The 22580-nt window shown below is 36.2% G+C and overlaps 1 protein-coding gene and 1 pseudogene across 3 annotated transcripts in view; one reads left to right on the top strand and one right to left on the bottom strand.

Annotated features, from left to right (window-relative positions):
• The window catches only part of olf413 (DBH like monooxygenase olf413), a 345980-nt gene that overhangs the window by 70774 nt on the left and 252626 nt on the right, over positions 1–22580 (bottom strand). The gene's annotated exons all lie outside the window — the stretch shown is intronic.
• LOC147907543 (uncharacterized) lies at positions 7405–12259 on the top strand (annotated as a pseudogene).

The raw sequence follows: 22580 nt of genomic DNA, 5'->3' as shown, positions 1-22580 counted from the left end.
CTTAATCATATACTTAATCGGGACATTATTCGTAACTGTTCTCACATTTATCATTTTGATAATTGAAGATATATGAAGTGCGGAGGCTATTAACGTAAAATGAGCTTAAGTGCGGCTTAAAATGCAGAGTGGTGGGCCCATATTTAACAGGAAAGCACGAAACGTGCGAGCACACGAGCCCAGGTCATATAATCGATCTCCAATCCTTCGTGCCGCCTTCCCATAGTTATACCGTACCGTGTGTCGCAATGATTACCCGATCTTATGCATGTTAAAGAAATTATACCAATTACGAGCGCTCCAATTCGCCATTCAATGACAGAGGCTTCTAATAACAAGTAATGACTGGTCCGATAAAATAAATTTTTTTTAAAATCGTTCGAACAAGTAAACCACCTGATCGTTGTCGATGCTGTTCGCGCACGCGAGGACGAGACGTGGTTTGTCATGTTCTTTTAGTACATAGCATGTAGTCATAATTGGATCCCATGGCATGTAGTCATAATTGGATCCCATCAAATACCATGGCAGAAAATTTATCTTATTGTATACATGTATAAAATAATGTTCAATCGCAAAAATATCATATTTTAAAGATCCTTGAAGACCCAATATTTATCGCGAATGACTAGGTCTCCGTGTTTTTAAAATAGCATATCTCTTTCTTACTTCAAAAGTAACAAAAATATATAAAAATACATAAAAACCTAATTTTTGAATTATTACTATGAATGAGTTAAGTAAATATTGCTCTATCAATCATTAAAAGTAGTAAACTAATTTAACTTAATCAAAAAATCCACTTTAAAAAAATTGTATTTTAAGGATAATTTTTTAAGGAGTGAAAATGATGAAAAGGAACATTTAATTATGTTAGATATACTCTTTTTGATGATATTATTTAGTCAATAATTTGCTGTTACGTTGAAAAATAGTTTTTTCCCTTTTCTGAAAAACTTATTATTTTTTTTTAATTATGTCACTTTTGAAACAAGAAAACGATATTATTATTCGCGTTTTGTTTATTACAGATTTACATTTCATCTGTTATCAAGTATTACAAATTGTATCGATCCATTCATTCATTTATTTAAATCTTTCTCGTTGTCCAATGAAATTGTCCCGTCCGAAAGTACGCACAGTACTCGGCAAAAAAAGAATCTCTCGCCAAAAGGAAATTGGTCGCGCCTTGTTAGCACAAACAGTCGCGTTCGAAAATCGCTCGAGATTTCATTATCGCAGCAGTTGACGGCGAGAAAGAGTGCGCCTCTTCAGCATTCAAAAGTAATTCGAAGTCCGCAGGGCAGTGTAAATTGCTTTTCACGGCGTGAGGCTGCGGACGGCGGAGGATCGGAAGATTCTCGATCCGCCGCCAACTTCTTTGAGTGATGTGCAAATAGTCTTCCCTTCTGCTCTCTTTTCCTTTCGCCCTTCACGCGGACTTCTCGTCAATGACTACAGCTCCCGAGGAGATAATCGTGATTCGAGCACCCGATTCTTGAGGAGATAATCCGAAGCTCGCGAGTCTATCGCGAGATATTTCCGAATAAATTTTGATAACAAAGTCGCGAATGGGAAATCTTTTTTAAGGCCGTCAAAATCGATTTTGTTGATGTATGCACTCGAAAAAAATAATTTTGTCGAAATACTTAAAAACTCTAAGAATAATTTGGTTGGACAGATTTAAAAATACAATAATTTAATTGCACTATCAAAATAAGTATGTAGAACTTTCAAGTTGGTTGCTAAAATTTTTTCTAGCATTGCTTGAGTTTCATGTATAATTATGTTGATAGCTCAACAAAATTATTTTTAGACTTATGCAGCTAAATTTTTAAATATTTCAGCAAGATTGTTCTTTCCGTGTTGGCATTCATTTCCACTGCAAATGATATAAATCGAAATTTAAAATATAGCGATACATGAGAATACGCTGCGAACTTTTTGCCCGTTTTGGAATTAACGTAAATCTCGAGGAAGAAGATATAGCCGACGCGCAGGCGGAAGATCGACGTGATACACATTTAGAATAAATATTTTATTCAAGAAGAGAGCCATGTTGCTTCGGAATTCCAAGCAGCAGCTTTAGACCGTTCCAACGAACGAAAACAATTACTGATACGCGAGATAAGCAGAAAATTTCATGAATATCAAGAAGCGCATGGCGGCGAATTTCATTCAAATATTCTCGCATGAAAATGTAACTCGCCATTTATTAGAATACTCGACCATTTTGATCATCTCTTTTCATTTTGCTTACTTGCCATTTGCTTCATACATTTCTTTATTACATTGTTTTATTTAAATTCAATTATTGTTTTATTCAATCCAATTGTACCAAAAACGTTTGAGTAATGTTTCTATCTATATTTAAAAATCGATAATTAAATCAATAGTATATCATATATTTATATCTTAGGTTAAAAAATGGTTAACACTCAAAAAAGTGATCTTGCAGTTATAGCGAAAATTATCTAAATACGAAAATTAGTTAAAATAGATAAATTTCTAGCAAGCACTGTGATGTTGGACATGCATTGCACCTAACGTAGATGATAGAAATAGAATTTAGGTTTGTGCTACAAATTCTATTTGTATGATTATATGATTTTCTATCAGATACAAAAAATAGTTATAATTCCAGCTGAATCAATAAAATATTCTTTACGTGATCTTGACTAATTTGAATGTTTATCGTGTAACATCGAGATACATCTTGGAAACGAACTTGTTTTTGAAGAAGGACATGTTTTTCGGTAGATGCAGTTTATCTCGTCGCAGAGATATCGCTGCGAAACAGACGATCACGGATGGCACGTGACTCCGAATCTGCCTCGTATTTCGCACGTGGTGCGCTTCCAAAGTTCGCGAATCGAAACGTGTAACTTTAAAAAATTCACGCCAATAAAAAAAATGTATAAAAGTGGTGCAACCGCGTGAAACCAACGTACACATCGACGTACTGCAACGGGTTTTTATCCTTCGCGTTACAGATGAGTCGGAGCGGCATTCGCCGGCTTTGCGCACTCGGCAAACCGCATCACGCTTCGTGGTTGCAAAGTGCATTCACAGCCAAAACGTGCACACAAACGTCCTCACTAGAGAACTGTATTATACACCGGAATCGTACAGCGATTGAAAAGTACGATTGTAAAATGATTCCCGATCGATTCATTCACATCAATCGAAACATCACAAACACTATAAAGTGTATCCTTTGTTTAAAAAAGAACATTAAAATTAACACGATCAATACGGTATACAGCTGTTCTATAAAAACATTCTTATGAAATTGTAACGATTAGACACTATCAATATTCTGACTAGCTTACGTAAAATGGTACAATTATATTTTCTTACTTCCAAAGTGACAAATGTGAATGAAGTTTCTTAGGAAGAAATTATTTTTCAGTGTGTGTGTGTTTGACAGAAAAATTATTGCCTAATCAAATAATATCGGTAAAAGAAATTAATAATCAATGTCCATTTTTGCTATTTTTACACAACTTTTAAAAAATTATTCTTTTTGAATTGTTTTGATTTAGTCGTGATTTTTTATAAAGTATAAGTTAGTTCATTTTTATGGTTGATAGAATAACGTTTACCTATCGCATTCATGGTAATAATTAAAAAAATCCACTTTTTCAGGTCACTTTTAAGGGGGTGATTTCATAATTACATCATAAAAAAACAAAATGCAATCAGTGATAAACCTGCTTCCTAAAAAAATATGCGGAATCTGATGACTTGAAAAGTACACGTACAATCCTCCACACGTACAATCCATCGCGTAATAATTTTTAGGGAGTATCGTTCCTCAGTCTCACGGAAAGATGAAAATGTAGCATTCGAAAAGACGGTACCAAATGCCGATGCTCAATTCCGACCTCCGTCCAATCTGCGTCTCATTCCAAACGCATAATACGGCCTTTACACTTTCTGCGTCGCACGCTCTCGCGTCGTGCCCGACTTTCCCACGAAGAATGGAAGAGAGAAAGAGAGAGAACCTGGTCGTCGCGACGCTGTGCCGCGGTCTCGCCTCGAAAGAAGTCATCAGCGCGCGACGCCATTATTCTTCCCGCCCCGTGCAGCCGCTTTTTCTGGATCGCGAGTCGATCCCCGGCTCCGAGCTTGCAACGCCCCCGCCCTTTTATACCGCGCGCCTGCATTAATCACGAGACACCGGGGATATTATCGCGGCAATGCGAAACGTCCGTCATTCTGGCTGCTCCTACCTCCTCCCCCTTCCCTCCCCTCCCCTCCTTTTTTCCTTTGCGCCATTCTGAGAGGTCTCCGAACCGTAATGTTACTCTCCTCGTGACTCCATTCTTTTTGCACGTACCCTGCACCACGTGCTCGAGCACGTTCTAACGACTGGAGGCAGCTTACAATTAGTGGAGACACGCGAAACGCATGGTGCATTCAGAAAATCCCTTTTAGGAATTAGGATAATAGAATCAAGTTAAATCGCAGTTTCGAAATGTACGTTGGGTTTGACCTCGGGATGAAGATTTATTGACTTTAAGCAAGAGATTCAGAATTTTGATTTATACCACTTTTGAACGATTCCATTATTGGCTTTCTATTAAACTGAACATTAATGTAACTGACATTTTCTTCAGTAAAATGATACGTTCTTTAAGATAAGTAATAATCGCATATATTCATGAACATTCATCAAGTATGTGCTTAAATGCAGAGAAGGAAAATGTAAAAAAATATGTACGCAAGATATTCTTGAATGTTACACTGCAGTGGTAATTGATTAAGACACAGCAGATCCAGTTCTCCTCTTCAATTCTGAAACGCCTATCATTCTTCAAGAACGTAACTTCTTATTCAGTCTTTCGAAATGCAAGTACCTGAAAAACAAGTACTCGGCGCAAAATGGTACGCGAAGCGATAAATAGAAAAGGAAGATTAATTGAATCGCCGGAGTTTCTGTCATGTGTAGCTTCTGCGTTGTCTCCCGCCGACTTCGCTCGCATTAAAATTCGCAGCACGCATCCGCAAGATAATCAAAAGACTGGAGTTTTACGAGAGACTATCGTGACAACCAAGGCAGTTTCGCCGATAGAACAGCTGGCCAGAGAAAGAAAAGGAGGACCTCGTTATTCCATGGTCGACCACAAATTGTTCGAGTGACCGACGATATCTCGCTTCGCATCTACTAGCGACGGAAGAGGACTTTCAGTACGGAATTCCCCGCCTTGGACCGTAAATCTCGTTTCGTCGCTTACCTGCACTGTTTCATGCCTTGCTTCGTGATACTGGAGATACTTAAATCGATGCAATATCAAATAACATAAATGCATACTGTTATTAGTATTTCTAGACTTACTTTGTCCTCATAGTAGCTTCTGGTTTGTAAATATCTTATTTTGTGACTTTCGATAATCTTCGCGTAGGAACTTGTGTTTAAAGATATATCGGATGTATATATATACTGAAAAAAATGTACTGAAAAATTTGTTTCTAGAATAGTTACAAGTAAACATTTCTTTATACCGCAACCAAATATTTTCTTGCAACTATTCGAGAAAAAATTATTTAGAACATTTTTTTCAGTGTAACTTCTGCAAAGTGACTCGAATTGGAAACTTATTCTTTCCGTATAAAAATGAATGTTATATACACATGAACAGTTCATAAATTCAACAATAATAATTTTATAGTTTAATTTTTTTTATTTTATATTATTTTTTTTTAAACACTTATAGAAATAATTCTTTATTTAGGATCTATTAATACAATTTTTTGTATTATCAAATATAATGTAGAAAAATCTGTAATTTTTTAATAATATTTTCATTTTGTTAAAAATATGTGTAATCTTTAAATGATGTGATGTATTATCTTTCTCTGTCTTATGTTCATACATATTCTCGTTTACTTTATATTGTATTTATATTATTCTTTTGTTTACTTTGAAAAATTAAAACTCAAGTCATAATAAAACTTTCTCCCTATCTACTTGTCTACCAAAAAAGTCAATATTATTCCATATTTATTTTAAAAGTATGGATAAAATATTCTCGAAGAAAATATATATTACTTTTAAAGAGAAATGCTATGTTTACAAAGCTAGCAATTGATTTTGCATCTGTATTGCTTTCACGTGCATTCAGAGCGTAATAAATCATTTATCTACCTGTCATTCTAAAACTTCATTCGATAGCCATCGATGAGGAGTTTCTCCATTTATTCTGCCGGATGGAAAAAAGCTGCGAATGAATTAGAGCGAGTCGACTCCTTCAACTTTTCAATTCCGGCGATCCAACGTCGCTTTTTTTCTGCCGCGAATTTCCTGATTTTAATCCACGGTTTATATCGATATTGGATATCGCATAGACACGCTCTCGAGACCGTAATAATCAAAACGTGAAACCGGCGAACAGTAACCGAACGAGAATGCCATTTTATACATTACACTTATTGCATGGTTAATACTTTGTATACGCAATTATCTTTAACATAACGTAACGCAGAAAATTAGCGTGAACACAGAAAATAAGCATAGAATTAAAATTCAATTCCCATGTTCTGCAAAATGTGCAGAAACAATTCCGATTCATTTTATATCTATACAACGTTATTTATAAACGTTATTATAAACGTTATTTATAATTCTACAGTTCAAAATAATTTATACGTTTTTATAGATAATGATTTAGGTGCAAAATAATTATGAAAAGTTTATTAGAAAAGATATATCTACGAGAATAAAGAGAAAAATTAATATTTTTGCGTGAAAATTTTGCAATAGCGAGATAATTGTAATATTAATGTGAATTAACAAAGATCAGAATGAACAAATGTTACTATGTAACAAATGTAAATATGTGAGAAACATAAGGTATTATATTTTAGATAAAAATAATATACTGAGAGTAGATCTAGTTAGCTAATAATTATAAGGTTTGGATGTGCGTGATTAAGTAAAACTGTAAACTAAATTCCTTTTTGACATATAAGCTTGGCATGAAGTAATAAATTTCTTCTTATACATTTTTATGTGTGTGTGTGTGTGTGTGTGTGTGTGTGTGTGTGGTGTGTGTGCAACACTTATAAGTTAATATTTACGGATTGCGAAAACTCATTTCCTTCATTATCCAGAATATTGCTTTATAAACCATTGATTTCCAAGATAAATATCACGTTAAGGTAATTATGGATTTGTCTCGCTTTCTCGCACGGTATTTCGATATAGAACCGGTAAAAGTATCGATATCTTTTTAAACTGAGACTCCGGTCTGCGGTAGGCAGCAAAAAAGCCCGGGAACCATTCGTCATCCGGTCGGGTCGGTGCTCGGCAGATACGATTTTATTCGAAACCGGTATCGCAACAATGTCGTAACGACACGAGCCACAGGCCTTACGAATTAAGTAGTGCACTCATGAAGCGAGCGTAACAACGTGCCTGCGGTAGGCGATGAAAAATCCGGGAGCCCATCCCTTTCTCCGCGCGAGCGCGGTGCCCTTCGTGAAGACTCGTTGCCCCTGTGGCGAATGCCACCCGCATCAGATAATATTGAAATTGATGATAAACATTTACGGGAGCGTTTTGTTACACAGAAAACATATTTGGATCATTGTGCGCAGTCATATAACCGCGCGGTAGATTATGGATTCAAGGGGCCCGGTCGGGCCTGGAGAGGCACATTGTCTGGCCCTCTCATTTCCATAACGGGTCTCATCTCTCTTCTGCTCTTTCCACTGCCCTCGTATCTCTTCGCTCTCCTTCTCCCTTTTCCCCCTTCCCTCATCATTGCGGAGGGGCCCTTAACTCGCATTTCCGACGGCATCCACGGATAGGTCCCACCCTTCCCCCTTTCGTGCTCGAAATCTCGAGCTACCGCTCGCTAGTCGAATCACATTGCTCTTTGTGAGTCCAACTCTCGATTCCGATCGCCGATTGTTTCCTCTTTGGCCCATGGCTTAAATTGTGTTCGAAAGGACACGAAGGACCCCTCATTGTGCGCCACACACCGTATATGTGACTGCACGTTCAAATGTCGACGCGATATTAATCCCTTCGGGTCCCAAAGTTGCCTACTTGGGATTACAAAGGAGATGGAAATGTGTTGTAAATCACTTGAAGCCATGAATAGAAATTATGAGCTCACTACGTCGCATATCTTATTATCCATTTCCGGAAACTTCTTCAAGAGTTATTTGCATTATTACATTTTCTATTGCGCCGTTTAAGTTGTAGCACCTTCCAGAAACTTCGCATATTTTCTGCCGTCGTATCTCTTTCAAATTATTCTCATGGGAATTCCGCGACACCCATACCGTAACCGTATCAGTCTTCTCGCGTCGCCGTTCGCGTTTTCACGGTCAACTGAGCCGGATCTCCGTGACCAGACCGTCACCGCTAATATTTATCCTCGAGGTGACATCGGAGAACGTCCTTCGACGGGACACTTTTATTTTCCCGTTGCGACGCGAGATTGTATCCCAGGGTGGCCGCGGGCTCTTCGGCCTCAAATTGCATCGACGGATGCAGTGACTCGGACCGTCCAAATAAAATACAAACAGCCTCGTTCTCCTGAGAAGACCGCCGTAATTTATCGCAAGTAAATCTGCCTGTTCTCTTTCTCTTTTAACTTCGTCATCAGACTTCGTTCTCGAGATCGTATCAACGTAACGCAAAAAAAACAGAATATTGCGAGACGAAATGATAGCGAGCAAACAGAAGTACATGGTCAGATCAGAAATGCGAAATTGCCAGGGAAGATAATCGACGTGGTCAGGAACTCTGTTTACTTCCAAGCTGTAAATTGTCCGTTGACGTTCTACGCTGTGTCTTATTTCCTTTCTCAAATACTTGTCGATCGTGCAAGCATCTTGTATAATGCAAGTACTTACAACTACATATATAATCATCATGTAAGAATACGATTGGCGGAAGTCTATCAAGAGGGACTATTGGCTCGCCGCAAGCGAAATTTTTTTTAGAGACTAAATATGAAAAGATAAAACATTAAATTATTTTTTAAATTATTATTGAAAAAGTAGTATGTAATGTATAATTTATAACACGTTTTATTTAAAATTATATTAATACAAAAGAATAATATAAAAAGAGACTAATGTAAGACAGAGTCTGTGTTTTTGTATGTCTATGGAATTTTTTAAATTAAAAAATATTTTTGAAATATCAAAATTGTGATTAAGCATTTTAGAGAAATATAAAAATATATAACATTTTGCTATAAATATTTTTCAAAAAGAAGACTTCAAGGAGAAACTATCCATGGATATGTTAGTGAAGAATATCAGGTATAACATTCCTATTATGGATATGCAGTCGTTCAAACTATTGTGACAATTCAAAATTAACTCTCAATCTCAACTATCCAAAGATAAAGTCAATTTTTTTATTGTGAATTGTGATAGATAAATTTATAAAAAATAAATAAAATACAATCCAACCTCTGTGATAGTAAACACTTATTGTTAAAGCTTTCATAAGTACTTGTATGTAAGGAATTTTTCAGATTTTCAAACAATCCAGAATAATATAAAAATCTGTACGAAAGTTCGAAGATCCAGATTGCAGACAAAGGTTGAAAATTTTACATGGCTGATAAAAGATTAAAAGCTGTCATTAGAAATTTTTCGCCAATCAGAAACTGACTGCACATCAATTCAGCCGACAATGTTACCTTGCATTTTTGCTTTAATACAACTACAACGAACAGAAAGAGTTGTGTGAAACATAATATTATCGATTTCACGACGTGCATAGCTTACATACTTCTCACATTACTTTGTCTAACACCTCGAATCCTTTTTCCCTAATCTCCCTCGACTTCCTAGAGATGAGACAGCGGTCTGCAAGTTAATCGATCCCGTGGACGGTGGTCTACCTTTGGAAGCGTCCGGGGGATCGCAACAAATGTTTCAATCTTATTCGTCGCCGAACGATCGTATCGTTCGAAGCTATCACGCGACGTGATCTTCCTCGGACCGGTCGTAATCCTCGACGAAGTTCTCGGATTTCTCAACTTTTTTACGGCTCGCACACTCTCCTCTCTTTTGACACTCCGCCGGTATGTCGTATAGCTGCGGGGTAACGTGCGTTGACACCTTTTCGTAGCAGAACGTATATATCCTGAGACATAAAAGCGGGAAGTAAGAGATGGTTGCTCCACCATCGTCTCTTCCTCTTCCCCTTTTCTATCCTCCTGCTCGTTCTTCTGTTCCTCGAGATCCTTGCTGTGAACCGACACGGTGGTGCGTCCGTTGGATTAAGGGACTTATGCTCGCCATGGCAGACCAGAAATAAGATTAATCTCCACTCCTCCCTGCGGTTTAAATAGCTTGCAGCAATGTGGTTTACTGTGACAACTGTTCTCCCTAATGTAGTATAATTCGTAGAACTGGTTGGGATATTTTTATTCGTCGAGAGTGGTTAAGCATTATGCGTCGTTCCCAGAATTATTATTCACACACGCGGTTTATTCGTCATTTTGACGAAACGTGTGAATCATAGGATTTTATCGTATTTCATCATATTTAAAATTTCTTTATATCGCGAATTCAATGGTTTCTAAAATCATGAATGAATGGACATATTTAATGGTTTGCTTTAATGAAAATATTACTCTTTATATCTACTCTAAAAGATTGCGATAATTAAAAAATAACACGTACTTTTTCGTTTGAAGTGTTGAGCTTCAACATGAAGATAGCATTACTCATCAAAAAAAAAAACCATAACTACCACTACTCTGGTATTACAATCGTACATGTTTTGTAAAGTACCTGTGAAAATTGTAGCCATTGTGAACGCTCAGTTATTGTTTGACTCAGTTATTGTTATCATTTGATGAAAATCTGTGTCCTCCAAATCTAACTTTGAGCCTAGGAAACAGGAAAAAGTCGTTGGGATCAGATCTGGTGAATACGGTAATTCATTAATTCAAACACCGCAATTCGTAAATCTTTATGGTGATCTCAAACGACAACTGAGCGTTCAAAATGGCTACAATTTTCACAAGTATCTTGCGAAACATATACGATTGTAGTATCAGAATGGATTTTGTTGAATAATGTCGTTTTCATGTTGAAGCTCAGAACTTTTCAAACGATCCTCGTATATATAACAATATATCAAAAAATATTACATTTATTTAACCCTTGTCTTGAATTGTTTTCACATAATTTCCATTTTATGTATTTCCACCGTCTAAAATTCAAATTTGATTGTAAAAACGATTAACGCGATTGACAATGCTTTAAATATCCAACCGTCTGTTGTACCGTAAATTGAAATTATAATCCTATTTTAATAGTTCGGGTTTATTTTAATTACTTAACTTGATCTTGTGTTAATTAATACCCGCTGCGCGAGGTTACCGCAAGGATCCGCCGCATACTGTATCCAGGAGCAACCTGTGCCGGAGGTCCCATCGCGGGACGTTGCTTAAGCAAGCGCCCCGTACGTTATTAATAAATTACTATACACCCGGGATGTTAATTACCGGCGCAGCCTCCGCGTTCAGGCGGGTGTCCGGAAGAGAGGAGAAGGATATACAATTCCTAATTACTCGCACGCCGGGCGTCGCTCGTTCGCGATTAGAAAACGAATCGGGCGAAAAGTTTGCAGGCAAACAGCACGATTATTCATCGCATTTCACGCGCCGTATAAGTAATCGATCCGTGTTTCTGTAAATTGAAGTCTTGGAAATGGCAACGCAAAAACTGCGCGTAATAAATCCGTATAATAAATGTAGAAAGAGAAAGAGAAAATATTTATTATGCTCTGGAGTAAAGTCCTTTTCAAGCTAAATTAGAACAAGAGATACGTAACGTACCGAGATAACATTTAAAAAGTAAACCATTCGTTACCTTGTGAAAATTCTTGCAAAAAGAATTTCTAAGATATAGAAAAAGGTAGAAAAAAGTAATGAAAAATAATAGCCTGCATATAATATTGAATTAACGTAATAAAAGACACAGTTTTGAGAAAGAGATTCCTTTGGATAGTCCAAGGTAAGCTTTTTTTTAAATTTTTAATCCCGAGTAACCCAAATATTTAATAATAAGTATCGATAAAACGTGATCCAATCAAATTATCGCTACGCAAGGCTTTATATGGACAATTGAAAAAGGCCTGTGATACACCATAAACGCAGATTGTCCCAAATCCGCGATATCAAGTCACACTGTGTACCCGACAGGATTCGGCGCCGTCTCGGGCGTGTCACCGGAAAACTTTCGCCGCGCAACGCAAGCAAAGAAAGGGAGACAGCGACGCGATGGCAATCCCTAATAACTTGCGAGAGAAACCCTGCGAGACAAAGCCGACGGATGAAAAAGCGCGAGAGTCGGGACAAATCGCGTGCAACCACAAACGCGGCAACCGCTTTCCCGCCTTCTCCATCTCGTTCCTCCTCTCTGCCTCTATCTCTCGTGACGTCGTTGCTGTTTCTGCAGTCGCTGACTTATCGCTTCCTGCGACGTGAAGATCAACGGTCCGCGATGCGCGAGACAAACGATCCGCGTTTCTTTTTTTTTTATTTTTTTTTTATTTTTTTTATTGTGTTTCTTCTCTCGAGCAAAATCGTTTCCGCGGCACGGCGAGGAGTGCCACGCTGAATAGGGTAAACAGTATAATATCGTGTCTTCGCGTGGCTTGAAGGGCCTGTTGCGATAAAACGTCACGTGTGACGTTTCGGATAACGAACATTTTGTATCCATGAATGATGTACAATTTTAAGGCGGAACAATATTTTATACTTTAAATACAACAATGCAACCGTATGGGAGATATTTCATTTTTCGTTGACATTTTTGCTTATCTGTTATGCGCATGTGGAAAACTGTCTAAATATACACGTTTTCGCGATTAAATACTGTGGAAAAAAAAATGATAAGGGTCAACGTTTGTTTGGATTCAGAAATTGTAAATTAAATCGAGCATTTGTACAGCTTGCAAAATTAATCTGCAGTTATCAATCATTTTGCAAAAATATTTCACGCGATAATTACCAACAGCAAGATAAATCAAGATAAAAAATGTACGCCACGTATCTGCATTAACTTTTACAAATGCAGATATGAATACGGGTAAAAGAACTATCTCATTTAAAAATCACATGTATCATAAAAAAATTGATTCATTAGATAACGAACATATTTTTCGTATATATTCTAGGATCGAGGTTTCGGGATTTAGATCGTCACGGAAATAATCGCAGTCAATAATTCGCAGCAGTTTCTATCTTATACACCGCTATAATAAACTTCTCGCATACTATTTAGCCTAATTCGCGAGCGGCTCCCGCGAGGGACACATGGCTACAACTTGTCGACCGAGTATATGCACCATTTTCGGGAAACTCGATGCCTTCGCACGCCATTCTCACGGGAGGACACACACACACACACACACACACACACACACACACACACACAAAGTGTGCGCACCGCTGCACAAGCCGTCGCTGCGATCTTAACTCCGCTTTAATCAACGTACGATCGCGAATTACGAGCCCTCGGTGGGCCGTGCGACGAAAATTTCTTCCGGTAATCCTCGCGCGTGCCGTTGCCCCGTGCAAACTGCTGTTTAACGACCTGTGTTCCCTTCCCTTCAGACCACATATCCCACTACGCGATCTAACCAATTGCATAATGACACGTTTATATTTCGACAATGCACAGAAAATGCTTCCTTTGATAATTAACTATTGGGTTGTCGGAAAAGTCACGACGTATTTTTCAACTGAAAATTGTATAGAAAATATCTTCGTTAAAAATGAACGAAATTTAAATTTTGAAAAAGCGTTTTAAAGTTTGAAGTTTCTATTTTCAAAAGCTTACCATATTTTTGGAGTTTATGTGAGTTTGGTAATTTTTATATACAAAAGATTAACAGCTGGAAAAAAATGAAAAACTTTCTTCTCACTTTATAGGTCTGTAACATGTTTAAAAAAAAATTTCAGAACAATTTCGACTATCTATCGTAAAAGCTTTCCCTGCAAAATTGTTTTTTAAAAATATTCCTATGATTTTTTGTTACTGAGTTATCATTAAATAAAAGGATTAAATAAAAGGAGAATTTTGACTTTAATTGTTGATAACTTCGTTAAAAAAACATTATTAATGACGTAATTATTAAAACAGATTCTTAAAGCTGAAACTTTGCTCTATCGAGTGGTATAATTGAATGTAGGATATATATAAATTTGAATTAAAAATGTGACAAAAATACATCATGACTTTTCCGACAACCCAATATTTGAATGAATTATTTATGATACGATAGTCTTGATATAATAATAATTTATGAAATATTTATGTATATGAAATAATATAATTAATAAATAATAATTAGAAAATTATGTCTCACGAATGAATCTTTCGTGTACAAAAAGCGATTAAAAATTAATTAATTTAAATAAATGTAAAAATAGTACATTATCAAATTGAGTTAAAATACGAAATTTTATTTCGAATTCTCTTAATTGGAATTGAAATTTCATAATGAAAAAAATTAAAAATATAAATTTGATTGGAATAATAATGTAAACGCGCTACTATAAAAAAAAAGTATCCTAAAATATTTAAATTTAATTACGATGATAAATCTCGTAAATCTTGTTAATAATTTTATGATATAGTATTATTAGAACTTGTGACATAAGTTTATTACAATGGCGTTTGTTAACAATATTTTAAATAATTTTTGTATGCGTTTATTAAAAATATTTTGAATATTTTTCTATGCGAGTGATTATTTTATAAAGAGAAATTCTTTTTCCTATATTTTGAGGACTTGTCAGAAAATTGTCAGAAATTTTAATACGTCTTGAATTAAAATTTAATTTTTAAATTTAATACATCTTGAATTAAAATTTTTCTTTTTAATTCAAGACATATTAAATTTTCTGACAATTCTGATCAAAATACAGGAGAAAGAATTCCTCTCTATAAAATAATCACTCGCATAGAAAAATATTGAATATCCAAGTGACATATGATAAGATCAAATTCCTCTTCGAAATCTCACGATAGCGAAAAAGATTTTGAAGCAAGTAGAGAATCAAGAGCGCATTGATTCGTACTTTTTCTATTAGCAGATATCACGTGCTTGATATCGAATCAACAAGACTCAAGTAAAACTCGTTTTTTGTCTTACAATTAAGCGGTCTGATGGGCGATGGGCTGATGTCACGAATTTCCAGAGGCGAACACCCGACCAAGCATTTTTCTCTCTATCGCCTTCGCGATAGCACTTGGCAGTGCGCGGTGGCGAGCAATTATTGAAAAACGATTTGCCGGGCCGCGGAATATTCCGCAATTCCGGTATCGCCAATACGCGCTTCGGGCTTCGTTTCTGCCAGTTGATCGTGCCTGACGGAATCGACCGCCACGAGATCACACGACCGATGACGATCGTCAAACGCTTTAACGAGAGACCGCAGCGTTAGCTGCAAAAAATTCACATCTTTTTCCCCAACGCTAATATATTTCGGACTGGCGGCGTCCTATGTACGTCAATGTATTTCGAAGAAACACCGAATTGCTTCCGGCGAATTTTCGTTAAAAGCGAATGACGGTCAGTTTATTTATGCACCAAAAATAATCATTTAAAAATCATGCATCATTATTTAAAAAGTATTTTATCGTTAAATATAGTATATTGTTACAATTATTGAGTATTCATTATCAGATTTTATGTATAATAAAAAAGTGCAATAAATTACAAATTACTAATTAAAAATGTATATGTTCCTCTTACAACGTTTTATAAAATTCTAAATGTAAGATATAGAAAAATATAAAAAAATTAATTTACAAATCTGAATAAATATTATTTTATGACCACAAAACTGTAATTAAAGTATATTAAACTTTTTATATCGTTATTTAATTTTATTCTTCACTCTTATCATTTAAATGTGATGCAATTAAAAGTTTAAGAATCAGTAATTACAGCCAAGAGTAGAATTGAGAAAAGAAATAAAAAACCAGAACGCTAAAAATGCTAAAAAGAACTCTTTCATATTGATAAAACGACTTATACACTAGCTTCTTGTATAAACCGATGATATTAATGGCAATTATACGGTTCGATGCTGTTTCACTCAAAGCCCTGCTTTCATTCGTCTGCGGTTCGTCGTTCAACGTTGAAGCGATATATCTGTCTGTTAAAACGCAACGAGCGATCGAGATCGACGAGATATCGTTCAGTAGAGATATGCATCAGATAACGCATTCAAGCGCGTCATAAAGTAATTTCCGCGAAATTATATGAGGCTCATAACGTTTCTTGTAACGATATTTACGATCGGTAGTTTTATGGTCGATCTGACATATCGCGTTAAAATTTTACGAAATTTTGAATGATCGATATAGTATATAACACATAGTAGAGATATGTGGAAAGATATGGAATTGAATCTATATGTAACAATTACACTTTCAATTATTTATTGTTAGAAAAAGTTACCATTTCTAATTATTTCAGATATTTACTAATTTCTTTTATTTTAGCATATATAAGATGTTTGATAAGTAATGATAAAACTCTCGCATAGAGCTGGAGCAGAGCACTAAACTAACAATAAGTCGAAACGTCTTCTATCATTTTACAATTTTTAAAATAGTTAACAAGATATTAATTATTAAAAATCGATAAAGATTGATTTTCAATAATTTGTTACTACAAGTCAATTTAACAAGTGACAAAAAAATGTTTATTTTCTTCTCATAGAGCTCTGAGAATTTTTCAGAATTTTTTAGTACCACATTTTCTCATGTTGGTAAAAATAGTTGCCAATATACAGTAAGAAAATGCAGTACTAAAAAGTTGATAAAAAATTCTGAAAAAATTCTTAGAGCTTTATGAGAAGAAAATAAATTATTTTTTTCTCTTGCTGTTTTCCTGTAAATTTGACAGTACTCGAGTAAAAAATTATTGAAAACCAATATTTGATGATTTTTAGTAATCGATATCTTGTTAATTATTGTGAAAATTGCAAAATGGTAGAGAACTTTTCGATTCAGTTTAATCCGCTCTAGTCTTATGCGAGATTTATCAAACATCCTGTATATCTAAAATGAATTCTATTTTAAAATATATAAGTGCGAGAAACTAATATTAGAATATATCTCATCAAAATTCTACGAGTTAAATGCATAACTTTGTTTCTTCTTCAAACGAAACGAAAGATGAGAGTATATTTCAAATAAATTGGAAGCTCCGAGAAAAATCACAGTTATGCTACCAAGGAAAGCAACGCTGAGTATAAGCTCGTATTATTTTGTAAATTAATGTCGTCTCAGGAGTCAAGAAGATTGTTTCGCCCGCGCGACTTGGAATAAGATAATTTCAATACAAAGACGCGTGATAAATCGGGCTCCGTTCCACTAATTCCTCGTCGAAATGTCTGGAAGGGTTTCTTGATAACTTATTTACCCGGGCTGCCTAGCGGTTGGACGGATGACGTCCATTTAGCCCTCCCATTTTCCTCTCGCCAGCCTTTCTTCCATCAGCCTCGTCTCTTTTTCCATCTGTCTCAGGGGAAATGCCGTTCTTCCAGTCAGCCCAACGTCACTCTCGCCAATTTCTACCCCGTTTGAAAATACCCCGTAGAATCGCGCGAAAGTGAATTCCCCCACGACGGAATTCTGTCTGAATGTATTAGGCGAATTTGCACGGTTTACTTTGGGCGAACGAGTTACGGACGAATAGGCCAAAGGAAAGGAAGAATGAATGCGTGAAGCAAACAATATCTTCGCAAAAATGATCATCGAGAGACCCGAGACGAAAGATGCAGAATCATTAGCTAACTTTTTACTCGATGAAATAAAATATGTAGGTAAATTTCACTTTTTGAATACGGTAGAAATTATAATTTGTTTGTCGATTAAATAGAGTAAATCGAAATTCGATTTATTTGATATAAATGCGTATTATATTTGTTTTTAATTATTAAAAGAACGATTTTGCTGAAGTATCTCAAAATTTAGCCAGGCACAAATCTGAAAATAATTTTGTTGAACTGTCAAAATAATTACATAGAAATTCCAAACAATGAGTAATGCTGCAAAAAGTTTTGGTATTCTAGCAACCAATTTAAGTTACATAATTATTTTGAATAAAATAAAATTAATTTTAGATCTGCATCTGGCTATATTTTTATTTCAGCAAAACCATTCTTTCCATATACAGAAAGAAGAAATCCAATTAAAAAGTTTTTCTGAATTTTTTTCTCACGATGTACAATATTACCAATGCACGTTCTTTTATTTGATAATAAAATTGTACGTCATAAAACTATAATAGACACTATCATAAAACTATAATATGGTATATCGAAAAACTTGTTAATTGAAATTTCTTTAGAAATCTTCTACTTTATCGAAGGAAACTTATCTTAGAAAAGTTAGTGAGAATGCGTTTTAGAAAGTTTAGTTGAAGCTTGCTTTGAGACTACATTGAAGACAAGGCGTTACCTGTATATTAGCAGCCATTATTCCCCTATCCGCATTAACGGAAGAAACGATGTATTATCCCGCTCGAATACAACTTCCCCCTGCGGGAAAATGTACACGCGAGCGCGTAATTCGCAGTTATACGTTAAACGAGATTCGAGCCGTCGCTCATTGTTCGTCATTCAAGGAAATGACGTTAGAACGTAGACCAATGATTACAACTCGATGCCTGCAATGTTGAAGTTTCATCATCTTCCCGTCAAACAGTCGGGAACTATTCATTACTACGGAGTGAATAATTGTCATGATACGTACCATAAAATTTCTAATCTCAATCTATGAATCTCAATCTATATATAATTGCCATATAGAAGTCTCACTATATCCACTATATCTCCGTATCTTTTTCCCTCGTTGTCTCGATAAGAAAAGAACGACGAAAGAAAGAATCTTGAAGACACTCTTCCATCAAAAGCAAATTGAAAGCCGATGCAGGAATTTGTCGAGGATCCTTTTCTTTGCAACCGGATTCGCGCTTTTCGCACGCACGATCATTGTTAGAAGACTTCCTTTTTCCTGTCGTTTCCATTCCTCTTTGCGCTTTATCTCGAAGCGGATACTAATGCGTGTGTCAAGCTGGTTCTCGGCCATTGCGAGAGTTCTACGTCGACGTTGGAATAACAAAACTGTCAGCGACACCAGAGAAAAACACTGCCGTCTTGCCGACTCAGAAATACGCACTGTGGTACGACGAGGGATTGGATGAGAGGGAGAGGAAGTGACAAAGTACCGCCGGTATCACGCTACGTTTCCTCCCACATTGCGCAGTTCGACGTTGCTCTTTTCGGCGCGCTTCTTGCCCTCGTCTCGTCGGAGGGAATATAGAAAAGGTCCCTTCCCTCTCATCGCAATCCTCGTTTTTCCTCCGGTCGTCTCCTCATCGCGGCTCATTACCGCATGCAGGATTCTGTTTCCGAATGGCGAAAACGACGCAGCTGCCGGACACGCAAAGGGGAATCTCGAAAGCAACATCAACTGTCGCAAGAACGAGCTAAGTAACTCATTCTGAAGTCTCTGTCGTCAACCGCGATTATTATCTGCCAGATGATTCATATTCCCATGAGAAATGAAGTGATTCTGTTTCAAAAGAAATTTCCTAATAGTACTCCAATTCTTTTAACAAAAAAATAAATAAATAAATGAAGAAAACAGAAAGAGGAAAGTATAGCTTTGTAATTAAAAACTGGATTAATTAAAAAATTAAGTTGTATGATAATAAAACACACTTAGTTCCAATATTATGTATAATTGAAATCCCTTTATCTTTATAATAAAGTCTTAAACTTGAATTTATATGCTTTTGATTATTAAAAAAAATTTTTTTATTTACATGGAATAATTCTGTTAAAAAAATTTAAATATAGATTTATAAAAAATGATGTTGTTAGATCATTAAAATAGTTATAAGTGAAACTGAAATATGATCAATGCTGTAACAAAGGATTATGATATCTTAACAATCAACCTGAGCATCTATCCTATATTATAATTATTCTGATAATTCATAAAATTATATTTTTAGATACTTCACGCGAGTTTAAAATTATTTTAATAGTTCAACAAAATTATTTTCAGATCTTAATCTAGCTAAATTTTTAGATATTTTTTTTAGATATTCCAGCAAAATTATTTTTGGCATATATGATTTGATTTCGAGGTATTTTGTATTAATTGAAAATAAAAAAGAATTAAAGCAGAAACAAGCAGGAAACAAAAAGTCATTTATTACATATCCGAACATATCCGAAAGATAAACGAGATAGATGGCAATTTCTTGTTGCTCAGAATAGCAGTCTTTCTACACACCGCGCGCCAAAGTCGTGATAAATCGTACCAACGATTAATTCGTGCCTTAAGAATTCTGGGTGTTCCCCGCGGTTCAATTTCGTGCGTTAATTGGACGCGAGAGGCCGGACGCGCTGAACTACGGGCGGAGTTTCTACGGAGTTAGAAATGAAAGCGTCGTTAAAGCGAGCCATTAAACGGACGTGGCTGTTACACCAATTAGCCGTAATACGAGTTAAGTAGCCGAATAGCCGGAATTTATCCCGGGGCGACGAAAACCGCCGGCCTGCGGCTTCCTACGGGCTGATAATCTTAACAAGGCGAGCGAACGCGGGTGTTGTGCCAGCACAACGACAGTATGTTACACACGATGCTCGCGTGTGCAAACGACACGGCTCGATAATTTGTCGAATTCACGGACAATTCGTTCTCGCCACGGCTCAGGAATTCGAAGATTCTTAAGATGCTATCACGCTCGAAATTCTTTGATGACGCCAGATGGGCGCTAACTGAAGATAAATCGTTTCTGAATATCGGTTAATTCATGGTGTAAAAATGTACGTCGTAGCACGTAATGATGACAAATCAAGAAATTATTCTAGATGCAAGGACAAAGTGCTTATTAAAAGAAAAACTTATTAAAATTTATTTTTAAATTGCTGCGCGATTTATATCCATAAACTGCGATGACTGGAGTTTAAGTGATACTCTATTTCTTTCTTGTTAAATAAAAAAATTAACCGCGATCTCAAGTAATTATATAAGTAATTATATAAGTCATATCTAAGAGAGGCAGTCTAAATAAAAATATTCTAATGTCCATTTTTATTAAAGTAGTTTAATTTTAATCTTGGTTTAATTAACTCTTCATCTTTTTCTAGCACTAAGAATTAAAAAAAGATGAAAAATAAGTTGAAACGTTAATTAAAGTTAGTTTACATTGGTAGAAACGGGCATAAGAAAAATATGTCGAGTAACATGCATGTTTCTTTTTTTCAGGCTATTATATTGAATTCACTGAAAAAAGCGCGATATATATTTTGAGTAAAAAAATATTAGAGACCATAAATTAAAATTACCCTCATGACGATCGCGGTCATAACAGTGAAGTAGATACTCGTTGGAACAACGGCGATTCCGCGTTACAGATAGTGCGGCGCCACTGCGAGAGTTATTTACCGTGTTTAAAGTGAGCAGCCGTCCCATTATGCGACGTATGAGTGCACGAGCGCTCCACATACATAGTTGTACAGAGGAGATTGCGAGTCGCGCGGATAACAGCCACGTCCCGGTGAACAATAAGACGTAAAAAGGTGCGTAAGCGGTCCGGGGATCATCGCCATACGAAGGCAGAGCGAAGGTAAAGAGTCGAGCGAAGCAAAAAGGATGGACAGAGAGAAAAAGAGGAGGAGAGAGAGGGAGAGAGAGAGAGAGAGCTAACTCGGAGCGAACGGCTGAGCTATCATTGCATCTCCTCATTACCATAACTAGTTCCTCCCCTTCGTCTCCGGCGTGCCCTCCTGGACCTCCTCCTCCATTTCTTTCCCTCTCTCTCTTCGCTGTGTCCCTCCTCCTCCCCTCTTCTTTCCTCCCTTTCTGATCTCAGCCTCCATGCATCATTCCTGATACACATTTACGCACACAGTCCTCCAAGAAGGTTTGGAAGAGAGAAAAAGGTATGAGTTGGAAAGAGATAGAAGGAGCGAAAAAAAGGAACCAAAGTTCTTCGGGAGGCCAAGTGCGGCAGCAGCGGTTGAAGGTCCAGAGATATGGACGTTCGCCTTATAAGATGAGACAGAACTCGTGCGAGGGACGGAACGGGGGTGGAAGGAGAGAAGGACGCACGATGCGAAATCTCCGGCTGGGCAGAAGTGGTTTGTACATCACGGTTTCGCCGTGATTCGTTATTGCGATGCCGCTGCACGTAGATAACGTATGTACGATAAACATGACGAATACTATAATTTAATACCCGCTACTGGAATATGTCACGGAAAATTATTAAAGTGCAAAGTAAATTATTACTACATACGCATGCGTAAAAGTATAATAAATTAATGTTTTTATCGAAATTTAATAATAACGCGAATAAGTTTTTGCGACTGTCAACTCTCAGCTCTTAATTTTTATTTAAATCGAAATGATGTATATATATTTATAGAGTATGCACAAAAATTTGCATTATATATGTAAGTATATTTACTTGTGCGTCGCGATAAATTGCCAAATTCGTAAATCATGATATACGTGTTTAGCGAAAATCACGGTGAATATATAGGTTT

This window comes from Acromyrmex echinatior, chromosome 13 (genome assembly GCF_024713525.1).
Source record: "Acromyrmex echinatior isolate Ae372 chromosome 13, ASM2471352v2, whole genome shotgun sequence".
NCBI classification, from domain to species: domain Eukaryota; kingdom Metazoa; phylum Arthropoda; class Insecta; order Hymenoptera; family Formicidae; genus Acromyrmex; species Acromyrmex echinatior.
This window is presented reverse-complemented; position numbering and strand designations above follow the sequence as displayed.